Source organism: Neophocaena asiaeorientalis, unplaced genomic scaffold (genome assembly GCF_003031525.2).
Source record: "Neophocaena asiaeorientalis asiaeorientalis breed wild unplaced genomic scaffold, Neophocaena_asiaeorientalis_V1.1 scaffold77, whole genome shotgun sequence".
Taxonomy (NCBI): Eukaryota; Metazoa; Chordata; class Mammalia; order Artiodactyla; family Phocoenidae; genus Neophocaena; species Neophocaena asiaeorientalis.
The window spans coordinates 9,495,876-9,521,162 of NW_020174645.1; the positions used below are offsets into that span (position 1 = coordinate 9,495,876).

A 25,287-nucleotide genomic window follows, 5' to 3' on the forward strand; every position below is an offset into this window, starting at 1 on the left:
CAGCAATTGGTAGGGCGAAGATTGTAAGTAGAATAAACTGCCTAATGTGCTGTAAAAATCTAAAAATAAGTTATTTTTTGGTGCTCTGGTATAAAGAAATCAATATCATTTAATTTACATTTCTTTGATTATTACTATGATTGAAAATCTTTTCACATGTTCGTTAGCCATTTATAGTTCTATAAGTTGGCTATTCACCTCCTTTTGCCCATTCTGATACCTTTTTTCACTTTCTCATCTTCAGTTGTTAGTGCTCTTTATATATTTAGGATAATGACTATCTTTATAGGATATGAGACAAATATTTTCCCCATCTGTTGTCTTTCTGTCTTTTAATAGTGTTTTATGCCAAAGAAGCATTGATTTTTTAATGTAATTTTTATCAAGATTGTGCATTTATGTAGTTTAAAAAGTCAAAATTTTCTTCAAAGCTTATAATAATCAACAGTTGTCTCCTGCCTCACATTTCTATTCCCACTCCCAAATCCTGCTTCCCAGAAGCAACTAGTTTAAAGTTTTATAGAGGTTTTCTCTGATTTTTTTCCTCTCTTTCTAAAGAACATATTTATACTGCCATCTCAGTACTTCAGTTTTAGATAAAAGATGAGAATTTAGCTTTTTAACACACACACATGTTTGACCTCCATCTTCCATACACAGTTATACCATAATTTTTGGTTAGCTCAGTAGAAATGCTTCTATTATCCTGATTCTGTGTATTATTCACAGCTGTGATTTTTAGTGTACAATGATTAAATTTGCTTTCTCTGTGTAACAGTTCATTTTCTTTAGAGTAAAGCATTGCTTCATTTTTCTTTTGTTAATGTGTGTTAATTGCCATATCCTACACCAGAATTATAAATATCCTCATGATATAGCCATTCAGTATATTCAGATATATCAGATAATCTATCAATTTCATCTTCTTCTTGAAGACTTCCCTATCGGATCCCTATGTCCTTCTGCTCCAATCTGGACTGGTTTTCTCTATAACAGTACTGCACAGTTACCATCCTGAGATTTCCCTTCACCATCATCCTGGAGGCTTATGAAACAAAGAGAAGCCACCACAATGAGAAGCCCGGGCACTGCAACGAAGAGTAGCCCCCTTGCTCGCCACAACTACAGAAAGTCCGCGTGCAGTAACAAAGACCCAACGCAGCCAAAAAATAAATAAACTAGCTAAAGAAAGAAAGAAAGAAATTATTTACTTAGTAAAAATATAAGTGATGGTAGGAAATTATTTTCCTGGAATTTTACATTATGATTTCTTTTCTTGAAATATTTTGTAATCTAACTTATTGCTGTAGCACACATTTTAATTATGAGCCAAAGGCAGAATTACTAATTTTGTTGTTTAAAATTACTTTTAATTAAAGATACTTGCTTGTATTTGAAATGATACAGTAATACACAGTATAGAAAGTAGATGTTCCCAATCAAATAAAAGTTACCAGTTATACCAACCTTTCCTCCACCAGGTATAGTCACTAAACAATTTGAAGCATATTCTTCTAAATTTGATTTTATCTTTAACATTGTTCATATTATTAATGTTATTTTATTTATTGTTGGCTGCGTTGGGTCTTCGTTGCTGCGTGCGGGCTTTCTCTGGTTGTGGCGAGCAGGGGCTACTCTTTGTTGCGGTGCACGGGTTTGTTATTGTGGTGGCTTCTCTTGTTGCAGAGCACGGGCTCTAGGCACGTGGGCTTCAGTAGTGGCACGTGGGCTTACTAGCTGTGGCTCACGGGCTTAGTTGCTCCGCGGCATGTGGGATCTTCCCGGACCAGGGCTCGAACGCGTGTCTCCTGCATTGGCAGGCAGATTCCCAACCACTGCGCCACCAGGGAAGTCCCAATTAATGTTATTTTAAAATGTAATCATATCATGCCTATTACTATTTACTTAACAATACATTGTAGGACATCTTTGCTATAGATCTGTCTCTGGTTCTATTAGCTACACAGTAGTCAAGTATAATTGTACCAATTTCTTTTTGATGGACATTTGGGTTGTTTCCAAATGTTTTCTGCTGTAAACCATGCTGTAATTATCATTATAAATAGCAGTGTGATTCATTTTAAATTCATCTACTCTGACTTCGAAATATTACAGCTTGGGGACCCTATTTTTTTGTCAACTCCCATCAGCGAAAGCACCCCTTTACTTCAAAGCAGTGTGCTAATGGAAAGTCTGTTTTGCTTTTTCTTTTTTGTTTCCTTCACAGTAAAACAGCCCTTGTATCAATGAGCTTACAGTCCGTTGTGGTTGGCCAGCATGTAACTAATCAATCATAATTATTACAAATTATGTTATTTGTAAAATGCTAGTCATTACTATGAGCTGATAAACTTATTTGCTCTGGGCTTCCAACAGATTGCAGGGAGATGGGTTGATAATCAAGAATGTGAAACAAAGTGTATATAAAATGGTAGCAAGAAGCTATTTATTGGTGGGCTTGTGCCAAAACAAATATCTCATTCCCTAGGCAAAAATACATATTTTAACAAGGGGAACAGAAAGAAAAAAAAAGGATGTTATATCCTATTGGGTATCCTGGCATTCTCAGTATGCTGTCTTGTTTCATTATTCGTGTGCTGGCAGCATCAGCTTCAAGGAAGTGATGATTTAAAAAACTTCTGTAAGCCTAACTTTCAAAACATGAAGAGGTGATAAACCTTTACAAGATCACTAAATTTCGCTAGACCTGTTCTCCTATATTTGACTAGACATGTGATTAAAAGAGATTACATATAGTTCATCATTAAGTGGGAAAATGTTAAGCTTTATTAATAATCTAAAAATGTAAATTATAGTAAGGCTAAGTATTGTAGTTATTACAAATACCTTTTGACACATCAATTCCACTTGTAGAAATTTATCCCAATCAAATAATTTTGGGTACATCACCACTGTTTCTTGAACTTTTTCATCCCAGACAGAAACTCTGTACCCATTAAGCACTAACTCTCCATTCCCCACCCTTTGCCCAGCCCCTGGTAACCTCTCATCTACTTCTGTGTCCATGAATTTGCTGTTCAAGATATTTCATGCAAGTAGAATCATATAATATCCATCCTTTTGTGTCTGTCTTATTTCAGTTAGCATAATATTTTCAAGGCTCATCCATGGGATGTCATGTACCAAAACTTCATTTCTTTTTATGGCTGAATAATATTCCTTTTTATGTATAAACCATATTTTGTTCATCTGTTGATGGACACAGGCTGTTTCCACGTTTTGGCTATGAATAATACTGCTGTGAACATTGGTGCACAAGTATCTGAGTCCTTGTTTTCAGTTCTTTTGGATGTATGCATATGGTAATAATATGTTTAACTTTTTTTTTTTTTTTTTTTTTGGCCACACTGTGTGGCATGTGGGATCTTAATTCCTGGACTGAAGATTGAACCCGTGCCCCCTGCAGTGGAAGTGTGGAGTCTTAACCACTGGACCTCCAGGGAAGTCCCTATGTTTAACTTTTTGAGGACCCAGCAAAGTGTCCTCCATAGCAGCTGCACTATTTTGTATTTCTACCGCCAATGTAAGGGGGTTCAAATGTCTTCACATCTTTGCCAACACTTATTTTCCATTTTTAAAAAATTATAGCCATTCTGGTTTTGGTTTACATTTACCTAATGACTAATAGTGTTGAGCATTTTTTCAAGTGCTTTTTGGCCATTTGTATGTCTTCTCTGGGCAAATATCTATTCAAATCCTTTGCCTATTTTTAAATTGGGTTGTTTTTTATGTTGTTGAGTTGTAGGAGTTCTTTCTATATTTTAGACATTAGCATTAGGAATAAATTGAGGGGAGATCTAAGAAATTAAATAATTAGAAACAGCCTTTAGGTCACATATATGTGATGTCCCATCCCATCCACCTTGTGATCTTTGCCAGTGCCCTTATTGGCATTAATACCTCATAATAACCTTCCTTTTCTTGCCATCCTAAAAATATCCCAGGAGCAGCCAAACTGTCCTACATCAATACCAACCAGCTCATGGTGAACTTGGAGAATTATCCAATCCAAAATTCACAGTCTCCTTTATTTACTATTTTTCCATTAATTTTGTTTGTCATTTACACTCACAATTTAGTTAATTTTACCCCCCAAAACTTTTCTCTTTTATGTATGTGTACATAATTCACTCTTTCCCAAGACTCTCATAAACACCTCAAGTAACTGTTCAATCTAGTCTCGTCCATTTTTAGATCCTCCTCTTTTTGGGGAGGAGGATTTTTTTTTTAATGTTAAAAGTATTTCAAACATGTAGACTATAACTAACATCTATGAACCTATCTCTCAGAATTAATTTTTTAAAGAAATACAACATTATATAATTGAAGTCTTCTTTATACCCCTTCCCAGTCCCATTCCTTTCTAAGATCCATCTACTCTTCTGAAGTTGGTGTGTATCCCTTCCCTTCCAATTTGTACTCTTATTATATGTGTTCTTCTACAACTAATATATATAGATCTTGTGTTGACATTTGCATAAATTTCAATATACCATACATACAGTTCTTCAACTTGGTTTTTCTTTCATTATGTTTTTGAGACTTCTACATGAAAAATTTAAATCAAATGGTATGGCATTTGATTTAAACTATCGTGTGGCAGGGACTTCCCTGATGGTCCAGTGTTTCAGACTGTGCTTCTAGTGCAGGGGGCACAGGTTCGATCCCTGGTCGGGGAACTAAGATCCTATGTGCCGTGCAGCACAGTCAAAATATAAAAAATAAAATAAAATAATGAAATAAAAAAATAAACTATGGTATGACATTTACATCAGATGATTATACCATAGTTATTTTTTTCCCTGTTGATGGATATTTAAGTTGTTTCTCATTTTTTACCATAACAAACAATGCCTTAATGAATATTCATGTGGCCATGTGGGAGTCATGTGGTATGCACATCCCCAATGTCACTAGATAATGCTAAATTATGCTGATAAAATGGTTATAGTAATATTTCCTTTTTACTTTATTTCTGAGCAAAAATATGGCATTGACTGCTAAGCATTGTTATAATGGAAAAGATACTGGATGAAAATTAGGATGGAATTTCAGCTCCAGAACTAATTGGTTGTGTAACTTATATTAAGTTATTCCATCTGGGTCTGTTTCTCCACCTCCAAAGTAAGGTCAAACTGAATGTGATCTCTGAAGTCTTTTCTAACCTTGGTGTTCTGTGATTTTAGTGCTAATGATAAATTGTGTGTTGAGAGATAAAAGAGCTATACACTTTTTAATGAAATTAGATCTAATACAGGACTAATGTCAGTAGTCCCTAAAGTCTTTAAGTAATCCAAAAGTTCAGTTTAAAATAGTCTCGTCTCCATTTACTATATCATTTTTATGCACTCTATCTTAGTTCAAGATATAGTTTTAAAAGTATTACTCAATTGAATGTTTTCTGATTTGCATAATTACTTGTATTTCAACAGTACTTTTAAAGATATTTTGAAATGCAAAATAAGGTATTAGATTTGCATTGTGGTTAATAAACTCTGTGAACTAACCTAAATTTCTTATGAAACATTGATTTGTGGATAAAAACAGATACTTAACTTGGAAGTGAACATTTGGAACCCAACACTTTTGCAAGCTGGAGACTTCCTGTAATGTTAATTTCAGGAAATCCTAGGCAAATATACAGTTATAACTCTAGAAGATATATGGATGGTGTGTTCTGTTATGGAAATTAAAATATCACTGCTAAAAGATTTGCATTTTGTGGTCTTGGAAGAGCCTAGAACTTCTGTCTTAGGCTTCGTTTTCTCCACTAGCAGTACCATTCATTTTACTACTTCTGGAGAAAGGCAGACAAGATTAAAGTCATGGAGTGGAGAAAACTTTAACAAATAACTTTGCGAAAGGGCAAAGAGAACTTCAAGGGCAATGATGGTAAATAACTTCTTGGACTGAGTCACCAAATTAGATGAGCCGTAATTATCTATTCCAGTTTGAATTCTTCATAAGAAGTGGTCTTTGTTTTCCTTTAATGTAAAATGGTGGGTTTTCATTTCTCTAAATATTTGGCCTCAGATTACTGACAAATGACAGTTTAGTCATTTATCTTGTGTAAAAAATTACCATTAAAGTATCTAATATGGGCTTCCCTGGTGGTGCAGTGGTTGAGAGTTCGCCTGCCAATGCAGGGGACACGGGTTCGTGCCCCGGTCCGGGAAGATCCCACATACCGCGGAGCCTGCTTGTCCGGAGCCTGTGCTGTGCGACGAGAGAGGCCACAACAGTGAAAGGCCCGCGTACCGCAAAAAAAAAAAAAGTATCTAATACAACCTTGTAAAGGGGTTGCTATTGACAATGATCTTAGATGTCCCAGTTATGAAATGGCCTTACTTTCTTTGTAATACAGCTGAAAACACCTTCTACTTCAAAAAGTGTCATAGATAAGATGGAAGCTGTGTCAGAACATACTGCCTGACCTTTCTACTGGGATCCAGCATTTCCCGTAGGTGGTTGGCTATCTATTATATATGAGTTTTAAACTGTCACTTTTAAAAGATGTCATTTTGTTTGCTTTTAACTCTTTAATTAATAGCTGTTTAGCACCCTTTCTTCATTTTCCCCCTCTTTAATGATAAGGATTTTTTTTTTTTGGTCAGTTTCATTTTCACTCTGATTTTTAATACAAGACTCAGCAGAATAGAGCCTCAGCAGATAAGTGCTTTTGATTGATGGAATTCACATCTGCTGTGTTTCCCAAATGTATTTTCTCCCCAATCTTTCAGCACTCTTATCGTGATTTTGTTGTGCTAGATCATGATACTACAGGCCTCTGTTTCAGATCGGTGTTATTCAGTAGCCAAAAATAATGTAAGAGTGCAAGGCTGTGACTAAAGAGACAAACAAAAAATTCATAGTAGAAGTGATACTCTTCTGTTTCTGTTGATTGAATATGCAACTTTGGGCAATTAGTTTCCTTTAGCTTTGTTTTCATTCCTTCATTTGTAAAATGAAGCTAACAGAAGCTGTCTTACGGATATTGTAAATAATTCAATTATAAAACATTTGTAAGTTGTGATGTCTGTTGAATTGGATGTTAGTAATAAACCTATAATAAATAAATAATTTTAAGAAACTATTCTCTGACAACTATCCACTTCCCTACCCCAAGAAAAATATCTCACTTTATTGCAATTGTTCAAGACATGACTGGTTAACAGCAGAAACTTAACACAACATTGTAAATCAACTATACTCCAGTATAAATGTATTTATTTCATTATTATTATTTTTTAACATCTTTATTGGAGTATAATTGCTTTACAGTGGTGTGTTAGATTCTGCTTTATAACAAAGTGAATCAGCTATACGTATACATATATCCCCATATCTCTTCCCTCTTGCGTCTCCCTCCCACCTTCCCTATCCTACCCCTCTAGGTGGTCATAAAGCACTGAGCGGATCTCTCTGTGCTATGCGGCTGCTTCCCTAGTATAAATTTTAAAAAGAAAAAGAAAAAAATATACATGACTGGTTATAGATTGTAGAAACATGGGTAACTAATATAATTGAAAATTGTGGCATTGTTGCTTATTTTAAAAATCACAATTGCTTATATAATTTAACCGTATTTCTTCTATGAACTTTTAACTAGTCTTAATAAATGTTAAATTATAAATTAAGGGGCTTCCCTGGTGGCGCAGTGGTTGAGAGTCCGCCTGCCGATTCAGGGGACACAGGTTCGTGCCCCGGTCCGGGAAGATCCCACATGCCGCAGGGCGGCTGGGCCCGTAAGCCATGGCCGCAGAGCCTCCGCGTCCGCAGCCTGTGCTCCGCAACAGGAGAGGCCACAGCAGTGAGAGGCCCGCGTACCGCAAAAAAAAAAAAAAAAAATTATAAATTAAGGTAGTAGATTTTCTTAAAAATTTTAATCCTTAATGCTAAGGAATCACTTAGGTTTTACAGTTTTATTCAACTCTTAAGTAAATAAGTATTACTTATTTAACTTAATTTTCTATAGCTATAATGTTTGTCTAAGGTTTCTTTTATGAAATAAGTAATACACACGTGAAAAACTATTTTGATGATGAATGTTAATTCTTAAACCAGTAATTCAAGTGGAAGAATATTGGATTTATGGTAGTCTTTAGGTTGCAAATATTCTTAGACTTATTCTTGGGCCTTTTTGCCTGAATGCCTGAAGAATTTTTTTCTTTTAATCTTTGGAATTTAGTAGCTTAATTAAGACACGTTTCAGTGTTTATTCTATGATCATTTTCTCTGGGATACTGTGGACGCTTTCAATCTGTATGTAGCTTTAAGTCTTATTCCTAGAAAGTTTCTTTTTAATTATCTCAATTTAAAATTTTTATTATATTTCCATTCTCTTCCAGGATACTGATTATGAATATGTTCATCTTTAAAATCTCTAATTTTCTCTCATTTTTAAAACTTTGTTCAGGGCCCTTTGGTTAATTTTCTCAGTTCTATATCATGCTTTCTTCAGCATTACAAGTTCTTAGTCCTGCTTCCAGTGCAGGCTGCATTTCGGTAGTGGTTTTATTTTATTCCCACATCTCTCTTGACTTCTGCCAATTCATCTTTCATTCCCTTTTTGGCTTAACTCTTATATCCCTGCTATGAGCTCCTGTTTTATACAGCAGTTATTTCATTGAGTTCCTTTTTTTTTTTAATTCATTGGCAGTATGTTCTGATACAGCTTCCATCTTATTTATGACACTTTTTGAAGAGAGTTCTTCACCTGACACTTCTTTTCCCTATTTCTTTATGTTTTGTTTTTATAATATTTTTACAGAGATTTGATGCTGTTTCCTTCTTATTATTCATCTCTAAATGAGATGAATTCTCCTTAGTCTTGTGACATTCCTACAGGGGATGGCGCAAGACCATGTTTTTAATCTAGCGCTAGTAAGAGTTTTCGCTACTTAATGATGAAGATCCTTTTAACAAACTTATTTATGAATTATTTTAGCCTTCACTTTTACTGAGACAAATATCATTATAACAAACTTATTTGTGAGTTCTTTTAGCTCCTACTTTTACTGAGACAACTGATTTGCAATTTTATTGCTTTAATTTTGAAGGAAAGGCCAATACAGACCTTTTCTGGACAGAGTTCATTAATTGTACATTGGAAAAAAAAAAAACCTGGGGAATTCCCTGGCAGTCCAGTGGTTAGGTCTCTGCACTTTTACTGCCGAGGGCCCGGGTTCGATACCTGGTTGGGGAACTAAGATCCCACAAGCTGCGTGATGTGGCCATGAAATAAAAAAAATTAAAAAAATTTTAAAAACCTGCATGAATATCCACGAAACATTTATAAGAAAAAGTAGCACTATAGGCAATCTGTGAATATCTACACAAATTCTGTAGATATAGCCAGTAGCTATTATTTACAGATTTACTGAGGAAATAATGTAGTTGTAAAATGTCTTATGAATGTGATTAGTTTTCCAACTGCCCTAAAACTCTAAAATTCAGAACATATTAAGGTTATCTTCACTAAATGGCTTACATATTTTTGACTTCTTTCTGTCCTATACTTTAAATCCTTCCTCCATGCTCTCTCCTAAACTAGGAGAAAAGAGCTACCAACATCACCAAGCATATGTGGTAAACCTATTTATATGACTAGTAACAATATAATAGAAGGATGATTATAAACATTTAACAGATTATATCAAATAAATATTATATATTAAATAGACAAATAATAGAAATCTTCCCAAGCAAAATATGGATAATTTTCCTTTTAAAACATTTTAAAACCATGTAATATACAAAGAAGGGAATGAAAAAGTTTCAGGGACTAAATTTGTGAGCTCAATTAATTACACCCAAATATCATAAAGAAGTGGATCATAGACTTTTTCTACAGTGTCCACTTTTTCCCAGAGCCATTGTTGGGTAGCCCTCTTGCCATGTAGAAATATTGGTGTACCAGAAAATGTGAGAAACTGGGAATCAAATGCCACTCATAAAAAAGTCAGAATAATCATTACATCTTCCCATCTTACCAGGATGTTAAAATAATTGAATGTGATTAGGTATGTGAAAGAAAGCACTTTATCCATATGTAAGCTTTAATGTTCTTATTAAATGTAAAAAGAGACCAAACTTAATTCTAGCAGCCTTTTTCAAGCAGCTATTGAGGACAAGTACCAGCATCTACCTTGTAGTGCCAAACCCTTTTTTACTCTGACCAGTGAAGATGGTAACAAGTCTTAAAACTACTCATTGGAGCAGTATGCAGCCTAACATTTATAGTGTCTGAGTAATAAAATACCATTTCCTTGAGTGGAGTTAAGCATTTAGAAATCTTTTAGGAAAGACTCTCTGAACTTCACTAAGAATTCAGGGAGGAAACCATTACTTCTAGCTAGTTGTGGGACTCTTCTATCAAGTGCTTGGAAATTTGTCTAACAGGAGGAGGAAGGAAGGGGTAGGTAGAATTGCTCTCCTAGACCCTGTGAAAACACACATATACATATACACTCTCACTGCTACGTGATAACTAAATGTAACAGTTCCTGTTTCCTATTGTGGTTCTGTTTCATTCCTGTTTAGAGCAAAGACAGCATGGCCAAGAGCTAACTAAATGTGACTAGTCTGAGGAGAAGGTATATGACAGAGATGGCATTGGTGGCAATACCTCCATCCCTCAGAGGTTAAGCCAATAAAAACAGTTGAATTACCATAGGAGCCTAGGGTCAGAGTTAGACTACTGGTTAGATTTTTAGATCTTAACTTTTTGTTTCTCAAGTGGTTTCAAAGAGAGAGTATGAGGCCCCCAATGATGGTGGGGAGGGAGGGGCTAGTGGAAGGTTGATTTATAAAGTGGTAGAACAGTGCTGAAACCTCAGTACTTCTTGCACAATTAGTCAAGAGATGTGTCAAAAGTGCCTGAGGCAGCAGTGATACAAGCTTTATAGTTTAGTTATGAGAATCAGTATTATTCATTTTCAACATAATTACCAGTGTTTTTTGAACTCTCTAGAACTGTGCTGTCCAACTGGTTGCTGCTAGGCAGGTAGCTATTTAAATTACAATGTAATTAAAATTTAACAGAATTGCAGATTCAGTTCCCCAGTCACACTAGCTGCATTTCAAGTGCTCAATAGCCACATGTGGTTAGTGGCTGCTATATTGGACAGTGCAAATGTAGACTGTTTCCATCATCATGAAACATTCTAATTGAAAGTGCTGATCTAGAACAAACTCTCAGAGCAAAAGTTTAATGTTAAATATATATAGTTTACAATCAAATGATTGAGGCCCAAAGTATAGTATGTAAAATAATTGCCTTTTAAAGATGGAACCTACCATTGTGGCTTAATTATTCTAGGCATAAATAATATTTCTAAAATGAACATTAGTGTCCACTAAATAAAAGGACAGATCCATGTTAATTTTAGACTCAAGGACTTTAGGGAAACGTGGGGATTTAAAAAAGGAGAAGAAGAATAAAAATTTCATTCCATTCACAATACTTAAAGATAAAATAAGTCAAGATGAAAATTTTAGGCACAGTATTGATATAATGAAAGTTATTGGTAAATAAAGGATAGAACATGAAAAATCTGATCCAAACAATGACATAGGATCCTTTACACATTCTTTTTTATTTTATGAAAATATGATGTTCTCTTTATAGAGAACATAAAATTACTTAAAAGTGATTTCTATGTCAAAATTTAAATATCAAAGAAGACTGATCAAATCCTTAGTTCTAATATAGTATTGAATGTTATTAATATATCCAGAGCAGGAGGGGAGAATAATTGAATTATGGGCAATTGAGCCCATTTTTTGACATATAGGATAGTAAAAATTTAACACTTAAGTACTTCATACTTTATATATATGCTCCACACAGACTATCACATTGAATTATTTCATTTATTAGTAGTAATGGATGGAATTTATTGAATGCTTATTCTGTGCCAGCCACCTTGTTGAACACTTTATATGCACTGTCTTATTTAATCTTCACAATATACAGTCCTATGGGTTAGATATGTTTATTATGTCCATTTTACAGATGAGGAAACTGAACTTTGGAGAGTTTTAAAACTTGCCCATGATCATATGGCTAGTTAGGGATAGATCTGGGACTTGAATGCAGTTCTGGTTTTGTGTTTTTATTTATTTATTTACTTATTTATTTATTTATGGCTGTGTTGGGTCTTCATTTCTGTGCGAGGGCTTTCTCTAGTTGTGGCAAGTGGGGGCCACTTACCATCGCGGTGCGTGGGCCTCTCACTATCGCGGCTTCTCTTGTTGCGGAGCACAGGCTCCAGACACGCAGGCTCAGTAATTGTGGCTCACGGGCCTAGTTGCTCCGCAGCATGTGGGATCTTCCCAGGCCAGGGCTCAAACCCATGTCCCCTGTATTGGCAGGCAGATTCTCAACCACTGCGCCACCAGGGAAGCCCTGCAGTTCTGTTTTAATCAAAACCCCATGCCCTTAATTGTGGTTGCCTTTCCAAGTAGCAGGCTGAAGACCATATTAATAAATAGCAGAGTAGGATTTAAATATATCCCTTTCTAACTCTAGGTGTCATGTTCTTTCTAGTTTGCCATATGCCTCTTATATCAACTGTAAATGAGGAAGAAATGGCCATAATTTTATATTGAATGGAAATTCTTGAAGTCCTTAGGCCCAATCAGTTTTCCTAAATTTGTTACACATCAAGATTTGAGAATGCTGTCTGAACAAATTACTAAAAACGCCACAGATTAAAACAAACTGAAATACAGGTTGTACTCATGTGACTTTAAAAAATCAAAAGCCTTAAAGCAATAGAAATGATATTTATCAGAGGCTAATTTTCACATTGTCTTAATTTCCAGTTACATTCATTGTTTTTAGAGAACATTGCAACCTTACAAACTTGTTGAAGAATACTTAGGGAGTTCCTTATTTGTAATCATAAATTATGGTAATTTTTCTAAACCAGGTTATGAAGAAATAATCAAATATCATCCCAAGAAGTCTAGGAACAGACAATCAGTAATTGAAGACCAAGTGGTGAAAGCCTCTTTTTGGTTAAAATACTCTGTAGTTAGCCTAGTCCAAACAGTCCCTGTCTATTCTGAGACCTTTGAGGGTTCAATTACTCAATCTGAGAAATCTCACCAAATGTGAAGTATCTGGAGAATAAAAATAAGAGAGAAGTTCTCTTCAGTTGTCTATAGTGGGATTTCCCTCTAAGTGAATGAAATGTAATTCAGCCCGTTGAATCACTGAACTATTTTATTGCATTGGAACTCATAAAATAATTCTGTTTGAAAAACACTGCTTGCCATTTCAACAACTTAAAACCATAGTCTATTCAATCACTTGATAACAAAGTAGTTTGGAGAATGACTTCGCTGAAACGGTGCCAAACTCTTTCCAGCAAAGTGGCATTGGCGTGAGGCAGCAAAAGGAAAGGGAAGGACCAGGAATGTAAAGAAGAGTTAACTAGACTTTATTTACTAGCTAGCATTTAAAATATGAGAGCAATAAGGAAATAATTAAAAATAATATGTGGAGCCATCTTCCAGAAAGTTACCGTCTAATTGAGAAAAACCAATTCATATGGAATAATATGAGATTTGCAAAGTAACATTAACACAGGAAAAATGGAACATAGTCCATGCAAAAGAAACTTTTTACAACATTGTTTTTGTTATGATGGAATTGATTGATTTATTCAGTTTTTCATGAACTATATTTTGCATACTGTCTGTCCAACATTGTTTCAGCCATTGAAGATGCAATAGTGAACAAAACAGACTAAGAAAACCAGCCCTAAGAAGTTTACATTCTAGAAGGGGGAGACAGAACACATAAAAATTAAGCACATAGTGTATTAGAAGGTGATGAATGCTATGGAGTATAAAAGCAGAGAAGATGGACAATGGGGGAGGTTACAATTTTAAAAGTGGTTAGGGTTTATAATATATCTTTTATTAAAATCATATTAGTCTGTAGGAGCCAAAGTTGAAACAGGGCCAATCTCTTCTCTCTAGTGAAGGAATAAGTGGAAGGAAGTAAATGAAAGAATGGAAATGGCATCAGGTACTTCACTTATCCCTTTTCTGGTCCTGGATCTGTCCTTCTGTTTGGGTAAGTGTTTAGAAGTACATTTGGTGTTTTGGTAGGGTCCACTGGCCCTTGAGATAAAATGGGGTGAGGTGTGCGGTGCTGAAGATATTCTCACTGATAGTAGAGCACAGTTCCACTCACCTTCCCCTGAGATCTCGGCACACGTTGTATGTGGTTACGAAGAATACTTATACTGAATAGTATTTGGAATAATGAGATTTTCACTTGTAGAAAAATTTTTTTCTCTATCTTAAAATCTCAAGAAGTCATCATAGTTAAGAAAAGTCTCTGTCTCTTCCATGTCTCTTTATCAAACCAAGTCTACCAAAGTATTGAATAGTTGTTCATTCATTGAGTGACTAATTTGTGCAGAAAATGTTTTCTTTTTCAAGTGTATCTGAGTATTTCCTTGTCACAATTAAAAAAATGCCTAAGAGATACGGGAACATATGTATATGTATAACTGATTCACTTTGTTATAAAGCAGAAACTAACACACCATTGTAAAGCAATTATACTCCAATAAGGATGTTAAAAAAAAAAAAAGTCTAAGTATTAGCTGTCCTTGTCTCTTCCTTTCCACTGACCTCTTCTCTCTTTTTTTCAAGCAAGCACAAGTCTCTATTCATCCACAAAAACCAGTACTACTCTCCTGTTTTACCCTAGTGTGCCTGTAAACCACCTAACCCCACCCCTGCCCCCCACGCCCCACCCCAGCCTACATTTCCTTCCCTTTTTCTCTTCCCATCCCAACCCCATTCTGGCAAACCGAAACGATTTTCTCAAAGATCACCAATAATTTCCATTTTGCCAATGTTAATCATCTTTTGTAAGTCTTTATTTAACTTGTCCACCTGATCTCTTTGGAAAATCTCCCACATTGTATTATATCCCTTAAGTGAGATAAATGAAAGCATATCATAATGTCCAACACAAGAAAGTACTCAACAAATGTTGGTTGAATTTGAACTGAATATGACTTTATCCTCTCTGGGTTCTATTCCAGCTCAATGCCTTAAATATTGTAGATACTTGATACACTTTGGTTTGTTTTATGTACGAATGAATGCATGAACCTGTCACTTCTTCTCTGACTCCTTTCATGGTCCTACCTCTTTCTGACCTCAAACATATGCTTAAGAACGTATATATTAGTCATCGTGCTAATTCATTATGCTATTTATTTCTCACAAACACTTGATATGGTAGTTATTTTTCTTTTACAGGTGAGGAAAATGAGACTTAGAACTCTTCAGTGACTTAGCAGGTTCACATATTTAGCTAGTACACGGTAGAACCACCAGTTAAAGTAATTGAGCTTGTTCTAGAGGACTCAAATATTGGTTCTGTGCGCATTTACACTCTTCTCTCCCTTGTAGAGTCCATCCATGATTTCAGTTGGCAGTTCTATGCTAGTGACACCAAAATCAACACTTTAAGAATTGACATTGTGGGGAGGGATAAATTAGGAGTCTGGGATTAACAGATGCACAGTACTGTATATAAAATAGACAACAAGGACCTACTGTACAGCACAGGGAATTATGTTCAATGTCTTGTAATAACCTATAATGGAAAAGAATCTGGAAAAGTATATATGTGTGTGTGTGTGTGTTTTATATATATAAAACAATCACTTTGTTGTATACCTGAAACATTGTAAATCAACTATACTTCAATTTAAAAAAAAATTGACATTGTATCCCATTTCTCCAACTGCCTCCTCTGAGCTATCTTGCTCTCATGTTGAACTCAACCTATTTTAAACAAACCTCATCAGTATTACCTCAGGATGTACTCCCTATTAGTGATTTAGTTGTGACAGTTTCATCATCCTAATCACTCAGACTTGAAACCATCTTTAACTTTTTTCTTTTCCATTTCCTTGTCTTAACTCACATCAGCTGATACAGTATTATCCCCAAGGGATACACAAATACATGCCTAATCCCACACAAGTCTACCACAGGTAGAAAAGTCAATCGGAGGTGTGTCTTTATTACTTCCCTTTAGTTAATAACTTACTTATTGTCCCCTGTCATTTTAGAAACATACTGTGAAAAAATTAATGAGAGCTGTTTTATATTTATTTGAAACTATTTTTCCAGAATTATACATACTGGCTACATGAAAAATACTGCTAACTTACTAATTCTTCCTGCAGATGGGGGAGATTTCGTTTTTATTAGGTACTAGTATTCAGAGCCTCCAGCAGACATCCCCTCAGGTTGCACTGAGCGAAACTGGAGCACATGTTTACCCCTAGATCAGTCACTGGCAATGACAATTAAAAAATTACTACAACTAGCTTACACCTATTAAGGCTTATCCTGTATCATCACAGGGCAGAAAATTGTTCTGTCAGCAGAATAATGGGAAGAAATAGCTGTTAGGCAGGTAACCAACAGTACTCTTTCTTCATTTTGGATTTATCCAGTACAAAGCACCCGCATCTTAAGCACACCATGTCTCTGGAAATAAATAATGTGATTATCTTCTTTAAGAATGGACTACTGGGGCTTCCCTGGTGGCGCAGTGGTTGAGAGTCCGCCTCCTGATGCAGGGGACACGGGTTACTTTAAGAACATACTGTTTATAGGACTATCTGTATACATAGAGAAGTGCCATTTATTTATTAATAAATTTATTTATTTATTTTTGGCTACTTTGGGTCTTCGTTGCTGTGCAGGGGCTTTCTCTAGTTGCGGCAAGCGGCTGCTACTCTGTTGCAGTGCATGGGCTTCTTATTGATGGCTTCCCTTGTTGCGGAGCACGGGCTCTAAGCGCGTGGGCTTCAGTAGTTGTGGCACGTGGGCTTCAGTAGTTATGGCTTGCCGCAAGCTCTAGAGCGCAGGCTCAGTAGTTGTGGTGCACGGGCTTAGTTTCTCCGCGGCATGTGAGATCTTCCCGGACCAGGGCTCGAACGTGTGTCCCCTGCATTGGCAGGCAGATTCTTAACCACTGGGCCACCAGGGAAGCCCCTGCCATTTATTTTTATTAGCAATAATAGCTAATAAATTTATTACATGGGATTTGATGTGTGACAGCCTTCTACCTGAAATATCTCATGTAATCCTTATAACATCCTATAAGTTTCGGATATTTTTATTACCCCTATTAACCCACGAGAAATGAGGCTTAGAGAAGTTCAGTTACTTGACCATACTGTAAGTCAGAGGCGGAAGCACGATTCAAACACAAGTAATCTGGCATCTGAGTTAATATTCTCAACTAGCATTTAAACTGCCTTCAGTAACTGGCAGTAGCGATGAGACTGAGCCAAAACCTGCCCTATCACTCATTCTGAAACCTAGGGCTTGACCTAGTTTTTCCTCTTACTAACCTTTTTGCTCTGCCTCCTGACAGGATAGCACCGGTCACTCTAATTTCCTTCCTTGATCTGTGCAGAAAGTCATGCTTTGTTTTGTTTTGTTTTCCCCCCTTAAAGATGAGTGAATAGGGACAGAGAATGACAAAAGACATCTACTAGAAAAATATCTGAAAGCATACAAATATCCTAAAAGAGAAATTTTGAATTTAAATTTTGTTCATAAGTAATGTAATTCTGTGAAAGTTAAAGGGGGATAGTCTGAGAAGAAAAAATATATATCATAATATGATCATCTCCAACCTTTCTTATTTTTAATGCACTCTTTCTTGTCATGCTTTGAACTCTGACTTATCCTTACCACAACTTCAGGCTTTAATAACTGCAAATTTAACTGAAAAAAAAATTTTTGCTGAATCACCATTCATGAATTCTTCTAGCTTTGGGGAAGAGTCTAGCTTCAAAGTACAAAGTTGCCTGTGGTGAGAAAGGTCCTTAAAATTTCCACAGAAACACGGAAGCAAAGTTCTTTTATTATTGAGTTCCTTCTGTGTACCTCTTAGGCATTCAGCTAAGTGCTAGGATTTTTTTTTTTTTAAGCTTCCATTAGCTATTTTGCTTTGATGTTTTCACCTCTTAGTCACTGTAATCAAGGCTTCCTGATGGTGACATTTGCAGCTACTTGTGGCATCATATTGTCTAACATTTATCAAGCACCAAGGAAACCCAGGCAGATATGAATGAGTAGTAGTGGAGGGGGCACAAAAATATAAAACTGACTAAAACACAAATACTGAAGGAGAACTGGATTTGGTCATTTCTGGCTGTATGAGGGAGGTGAAAAAGAGGTTCCTAAGAAAGGAGAGAGATGAGCAGAGAATGAGGAAATAATTAGACCATGGACACATATAATTGTTTATGAACAGAAACAATAGCAGAATTCAGGAAGAAAAGAGCACTGTGCAAAATATCCTTAAACGTGCTAAAGCTTTTTCAGTGTGTGTGTATTTAATGTGGTAAGATGATTTAGAAAACTTGCTCTGAGTTCATCTTTACTCAGGGTGAGTTTTAGCTTTGTGATCTTTCTTCACTATGCTTAATTGCTCACCTCTTTGGTACTCAGCCCCCACCGTCCACACACACACACACTCAGTTGCTCAGAATTATCTCTTTTATCGCTTGATATTCAGCTCACATTTACTTTCTCAGACTTTTGGAAGTTACCACTCAGACAGATGCAAATGCGGTATTATGCCTGCCAAAGTGCTGAACAGAAAAGAGACTTCTTTTACACCTTCCATCTTTTGAGCTTTTAGTCCTGCTCTTTCAAATCCTTGCTAAATAGTAAATGGGGAGATTGTTATTGTTCAGATGAACACAAGGGTATTCGCATTACTGAGCTGACTGTTTCTAGTCCTAAAGAGATTCATTACAATTTCCTTATCAGCAAAGGAATCGCCTTGATTTCCTTTTGATGATGCTTCCCAGCTGATATTCTAGAACTAGCACAGAAGCAATTCATACCTTCGTGAAATAGCTCTTGCCCAGTAATCCTGCTTGATTTGTACATATTAGGCTTTAATTACAGGGTTAAGGGGATGGATGGAGAAGAAAGCAAAAAATACCCACTGCCCCCAAATTGAGCTCTATCAAATCAGCTTGACTCCCTCAACAGAGACTGGCAGGAATACATTTATATTGCAACTGTTTCCGCCCCTAGTTGTCAGCCACAAAGAATAAAACAATTTAAAAAACAAGAAACAACCGTTAGTAATTTAAACTGAACTCAAATAGAACTCTGTTAATAATAGTTCACAAAATTGTGGGAAACCTTAGGTACCATAGACCTATAAAAAGCATCTTAAAACACATTTTGTGCCTTTTATGATTTGCCATTATGAGCTGTTATCTTTTTTTTTTTTTTAAATGGGTACTGTGTTCTGAACCCAAGATAGCTATCAAGGGTTATATGAGTCTGTTAAGTGTTAAGCGTGTTAAATTAAAAGAAGTTTACCTATATGAAGGGAGGAAAAACAGTGCTGAGACAAGTGAATATTCTTCAAAGGTTTTGGAAGATCATTGTTGCCAAACTTGGGTTCACTTGCCCATCATACAGCAAAGCCAATCTACTCACAGCGGGTTGTGGTGAAGGAAAGTACAGCGTTTATTGCAGGGTGTCAAGCAAGGAGAAGGAGCAGCTCACACTCAAAAGACCCAAAGTCCCTGATGGATTTCAGGGAAGGGTTTTTTAAGACAGCCTTAGAGGTGAGGGTTGCAGGGTGCCTGAGCAGCTCGTGCTCAACCAGTCATATTGGTTGGTGGTGAAGTAACAGGGTAATGTTTCAGGAATCTCAATCATCAACCTTCTAGTTCAAACCAGTCTGGGGTCAGTCTGTAGTCACCATCCTTCACTGGGTGGGGGTCTTAGTTTCTGCAGAACAACTCAAAGATACACAGCAGATTGTTATCTGTATCCCTTCAGGAGGAACTAGGAGTGCTGTGACTCTAATGTTCGAATCATTAACTGCTTGAGTCTGTTATTTGGAACTCAGGGAAGGTCTCCAAGACTAAAGACTTTTTTTAATAAAAAAGAAACAGGGGACTTGGAGGGGCTTTTGTATCCAGGAAGGTCCCACAGGGTCCTGCTCAGTTTCATTTTCATGTTTATATATTTGAAGGATTCTATTTTTGGTTTAACTTTTTTGGTATAGTTATCCTTTCAGTTGAATCTTATATAGTCTTTAGCTACTTGGTCTTTTAAAAACTCTAGGACATAAGTTATGTATTTAAAAATTATAGTATTGGTTAATGACCTCCTGAGAGATGGCAAGAATTTAGAAGGGGGGAAATTTTTTTTGACTAGTAAAATCGTCCAGATTTTACTACCAAATTAGGGCTCCCTTTCTAACTTTAACACTTCCACGTATACCAATTAAAATGAAATTGTTTGGTGTATTGGAAAGTAGAGAACAATAGAGTTTTAAATAAATGTGGTTTTCCTTTTTTATTTAATTAAGTTTAAATAGTTAATTCTGGTTAAAGGCATTGCCTTAAAAAAAAATCTGGTTTATAAACATGAACTTGAATTTATGGGGGACAAGGGTAAATTAGTAGTAAAAACTTTATGAAAAGCTCCCATCCCCTTTCAGCTGTCTAGCCTGTTCTTTTCCTTTCCAATGAACGTCAATACGCTTTTTTTTTTTTTTTTTTCCCTGCCATGCAGCTTGCTAGATCTTAGTTCCCCAACCAGGGATTGAACCCCGGCCCCCAGCAGTGAAAGCACTGAGTCCTAACCACTGGACTGCCAGGGAATTCCCTCAATACACATTTTTTAATTATAAAAATATAGTGAAAGAAGAGCCTTGTTTACAGTTTCATCTTGTGCTTTGCAATTCAAAGTGTAGTCCATAAACCAGCAGCAGTGCCTGGGAGTTTGTTATAAATACAGAATCCCTGGCCCCAGACCTACTGACATTCAGAATCTGCATTTTAACAAGATACCAAGGTAATGGGTACACATCAGAGTTAGAGAATTACTGATCTAGTGCTTACAATAAGAAGGTGACACCCTCAAGAATAGTTGCTAAACTTCCCTTTTATTTTCAGTGACCTCTGTAAGCATCCAAAAGTAGCATTAATTGGGTTGTTTCAAACTAATATGTCCTCCCCAATTAGTAATTTATTGTTCATAAAAAAGAACAAAATACTAATAACCTGCTGTATAAAAAAATAAATAAAAATTAAATTAAAAAATTTTAAAAAGGGCTTCCCTGGTGGCGCAGTGGTTGGGAGTCTGCCTGCCTATGCAGGGGACGCGGGTTCGTGCCCCAGTCCGGGAAGATCCCACATGTCGCGGAGCGGCTAGGCCCGTGAGCCATGGCCGCTGAGCCTGCGCGTCCAGAGCCTGTGCTCCGCAACGGGGAGAGGCCACAACAGTGAGAGGCCCGCGTACCACAATAAATAAATAAATAAAAACAACTAATACTAAACTTTCTTTGGGTTACTTGTATGGCAATATGTTAATATAAATGTTTCAGACATTACATAAAATTCCTAAAAATCTTATATGTTCTGGTATAATGTTATAAGTCATAATTCTAGTTATTTTAAAATGTATATCTCAGAAATAACTAAATTTCTTTGTCAATTGCATTATTATGAACTTGCATCAAATCTTTAACCATGGTCATTTTTAAGTCTTTTGTCATTTACAGACAGTTCTGGGTGTACTCTGATGCTTTTGCAAAAATGTTCCTCTAAAAGGGTTTCATCTTCAAGGAATTCATGGAAAAGACTCTGACAAGCACAGGTTTCTGGTAACTGACTATACTGCTGAACTGAATAAATAAGCATTTTCAGAACTCTAATGGAAAACTGATGAATTCATAGAAGTGCTAACAAAAGATCAAGATGAAAAATAATTACATGGGACTGAGTGAACTGATGAGGATGATTATAATTTTTGTGACTTTCCGTTTGAATAAAATAAATAAATAAAAATAAAACTTTCATATTCACTTTTAATTTTAAAATACCTATTTAGGGCTTCCCTGGTGGCGCAGTGGTTGAGAGTCTGCCTGCCGATGCAGGGGACGCGGGTTCATGCCCCGGTGTGGGAGGATCCCGCATGCTGCGGAGCGGCTGGGCCTGTGAGCCATGGCCACTGGGCCTGCGCGTCTGGAGCCTGTGCTCTGCAACGGGAGAGGCCACAGCAGTGAGAGGCCCGCGTACCGCAAACAAACAAACAACTATTTAGAAAAAAAAAAATGTCATGAAGAACCTAGGGGTAAGACGGGAATAAAGACACAGACCTACTAGAGAATGGACTTGAGGATATGGGGGGAGGGAAGGGAAACCTGTGACAAAGTGAGAGAGTGGCATGGACATATATACACTACCAAACATAAAATAGATAGCTAGTGGGAAGCAGCCACATAGCACAGGGAGATCAGCTCGGTGCTTTGTGACCACCTAGAGGGGTGGGTTAGGGAGGGTGGGAGGGAGACACAAGAGGGAAGAGATATGGGAACATATGTATATGTATAACTGATTCACTTTGTTATAAAGCAGAAACTAACACACCACTGTAAAGCAATTATACTCCAATAAAGATATTTAAAAAAATACATTCAATATCCTGTGATCCTGATACATTCAATATCCTGTGATAAGCCATAATGGGAAAGAATATGAAAAAAAGAATATCTCTATGTGTATAAGTGAGTCAGTTTGCTGTACAGCAGAGATTGGCATAGCATTGTAAATCAACTACACTTCAATTTTTTAAAAATTGTAATTTATTGTTCAAAAGAAATTGTGAGAATGCCTTAGAATTTGAGAGACTTTGTAAGGAAGGGTTGAAATATGGAATGACTCCCTGTTTGTGAGAAATACAGTAGTTTGGATTAAAATTAAAAGCACTTTATATTGGGGCATATAACCTGGCATTACCAACTGTGTTATCCATGTTCCTGAATATTATTACATTTTTTATTATACTTTAAACAGTATGCTTTATTTGAATAGACAGTAGTTCTTTTGGGTTCTTAGTAGGATTTTGCAGATAACTTTTTACCATGTAATTGATCCCAGTATAAGAATATAATTTGGGTACCTCCTTTATTCTTTTAACAAATACTTGTCAAATGCCTGTCACATAAGAGAATAACAGCAGTGAATAGGACAGACGGGAGAGTAACAATAAAAATATAAACATATATATAAAATAATTTCAGGTATATTCAACGTACTTCAGGGCCTCTCTGAAGTGGTAACATTTGAGCAGAGATCTTCAAGTCAAGAAGGAACCAGCTCGGTCAAGCTGTGAGGTATGAAAAAAAGCCAATGGGGCTGAAATGTGGCAAAAAGGAGCAGAGAATGATGTGGAATGCAGTAGGGAAATTAAGGAAGGGCAGATCACATAAAGTTTAACATTATGACATTTGACTAATAGTTGTCGTAGTGTGACATCTCTTTATTTAACCAGTGACTGGTATCTGAGGTTTTTAAAACTTATGCTTTAAGCCCTTCACCTTCCATTCTAGTTCTTAGGGCAACTTTTTACCCAGTTCAGTTCTGCTGTGACTGAGGCCAATATCGATCATTTAAATAATTCTTATTAATCATGGGAAAGAAGAAATCTTTTCAGGGGTAGCAAACTCAGGACTGGAGAGATAAGGAAATGTGTAAATCTTTGGAGTGTAAGACCATAGAAGTAATAGAAACTGTGGCATAGGAAACAGTGCCTATCCTACCCAAAGGCAGTCTATTAAATAGGTAGTTGTCTGTTTTCTAAAACAGTGTAGTACTAGCTAAACAGATCAATGGCTTTATTCATTACTCAGTTTTGCTTCCGATATCACAGTTGTTTAAAAATCCATATTCATATATAATGACACAATTTTGCCTATCTATATTAAATTCATTATAGGTGCTCAATAGCTAGATGTAGTAAACTAAATGTGGTTTGAAATATTCATTATTTTTAAAAATTTTAGGTGTAAATACTTGGGCATTTTTTAAAGTTTTAGAATGTATATATAATAATTAAATGTCACATACCTTAAACATGAAGGCAGTAAAAATGTCACCCATTCTATGGAAAAATAAACTGAGGTACAGAGGTTACATGGCTGGCCTAAGATGTTATATTGTCAAAGTCAAAATTAAAATGCTATTTAATTAAAGAGAGGTGATTGCCAGTCTCCCAATCCCATTCCTTTTTTTCTTTTTCAAATGCACAGAAGTTATAATTCAGAAAAGGCCCATATACCTTTCACCTAGATTCACCAGATTTTAAGCTTTTGCCATGTTTTCTTTTTATTGTTTTCTCTTCCCTGTTCCCCTGCAGCATCTAACACACACATATTCTCTCAAGCACACGTATATGATCTGGTTATTTGCCAGTATGTCATACCAGGACATTCTAGGAGATGTGAATCAATTGGGACATGAAGATTATGTATTAGCTGCTGCCTACTTTAAGCATATAATGTCCATTCCTCCCATTTTTTAATACTAGAACAGTGATTCCTAATGCTGGAGGTGCAATGTGTTACTCAGAATGGGTGCAGGTGGGCTTCCCTGATGGCGCAGTTGTTGAGAGTCCACCTGCCGATGCAGGGGACATGGGTTCGTGCCCTGGTCCGGGAAGATCCCACATACCGCGGAGCGGCTGGGCCCGTGAGCCATGGCCGCTGAGTCTGTGCTCCACAACGGGAGCGGCCACAACAGTGAGAGGCCACGTACCGCAAAAAAAAAAATTTTATGTTTGTCAAAAGTTGGCAAAGATTTTCTCAACAATTGACAAACCGGACTAAAAACTAGAAGACTGGACAGATTTATCCACATTGTCGGCAATTCGTTTATATCCTAGAAAGAGTTTTCTTCCTACATTGTTGAAATAAATTCAAAGAATATTTATTGAGAACCTATTTCAGTCAAGACCCTTGTGCTAGGGGGAAGAAAGCCAAAAGACCATTCCTGCCTTCAAGAAGTTTATAATTGAGAAAGGAAGAAAACACGTATTTTTAAAACTTACACAGAGAAAATGTGGTTAGTTTTATTTTTAAAGTTGTAAATGAGAGGAAAAAAGAAGACTAACATATAATGAGTATATCTACCAATGGTCAGACACATGGGTTTTCTGGTTTAATCTTCAGGACAGCTCTCTAAAGCAGATTTTTTAATCTTTATTGTCAGATAAGGAAACAGGTTTAAAAGGATTAAGCGACTTGTTGAAAGTTACAAAGCAAGCATATTACAATAGATTACTCTCCTTGCTCCTAATCTAAAGCTACTTTCTTTACTGGTTCACTAGATCCCTTCTTCTCTGGTCTACCCAGGGACATCACTTCAGCAACTCTCCCTT

At 36.3% G+C, this 25,287-nt stretch overlaps 1 protein-coding gene across 4 annotated transcripts in view; it reads left to right on the forward strand.

Annotated features, from left to right (window-relative positions):
• TAOK3 (TAO kinase 3) overlaps positions 1-25,287 on the forward strand; it is a 184,351-nt gene that overhangs the window by 45,856 nt on the left and 113,208 nt on the right. Inside the window, exons 1-2 of one of the 4 annotated variants that reach the window (XM_024758479.1) lie at positions 22,189-22,203; positions 23,153-23,245. The exons of 2 other annotated variants lie outside the window; for them this stretch is intronic. The gene's annotated coding sequence lies outside the window, so the exon portion shown is untranslated. Of the gene's footprint in view, positions 1-22,188; positions 22,204-23,152; positions 23,246-25,287 lie in introns of those variants that run through there. One more of the 4 variants, XM_024758478.1, reaches the window with a different exon arrangement.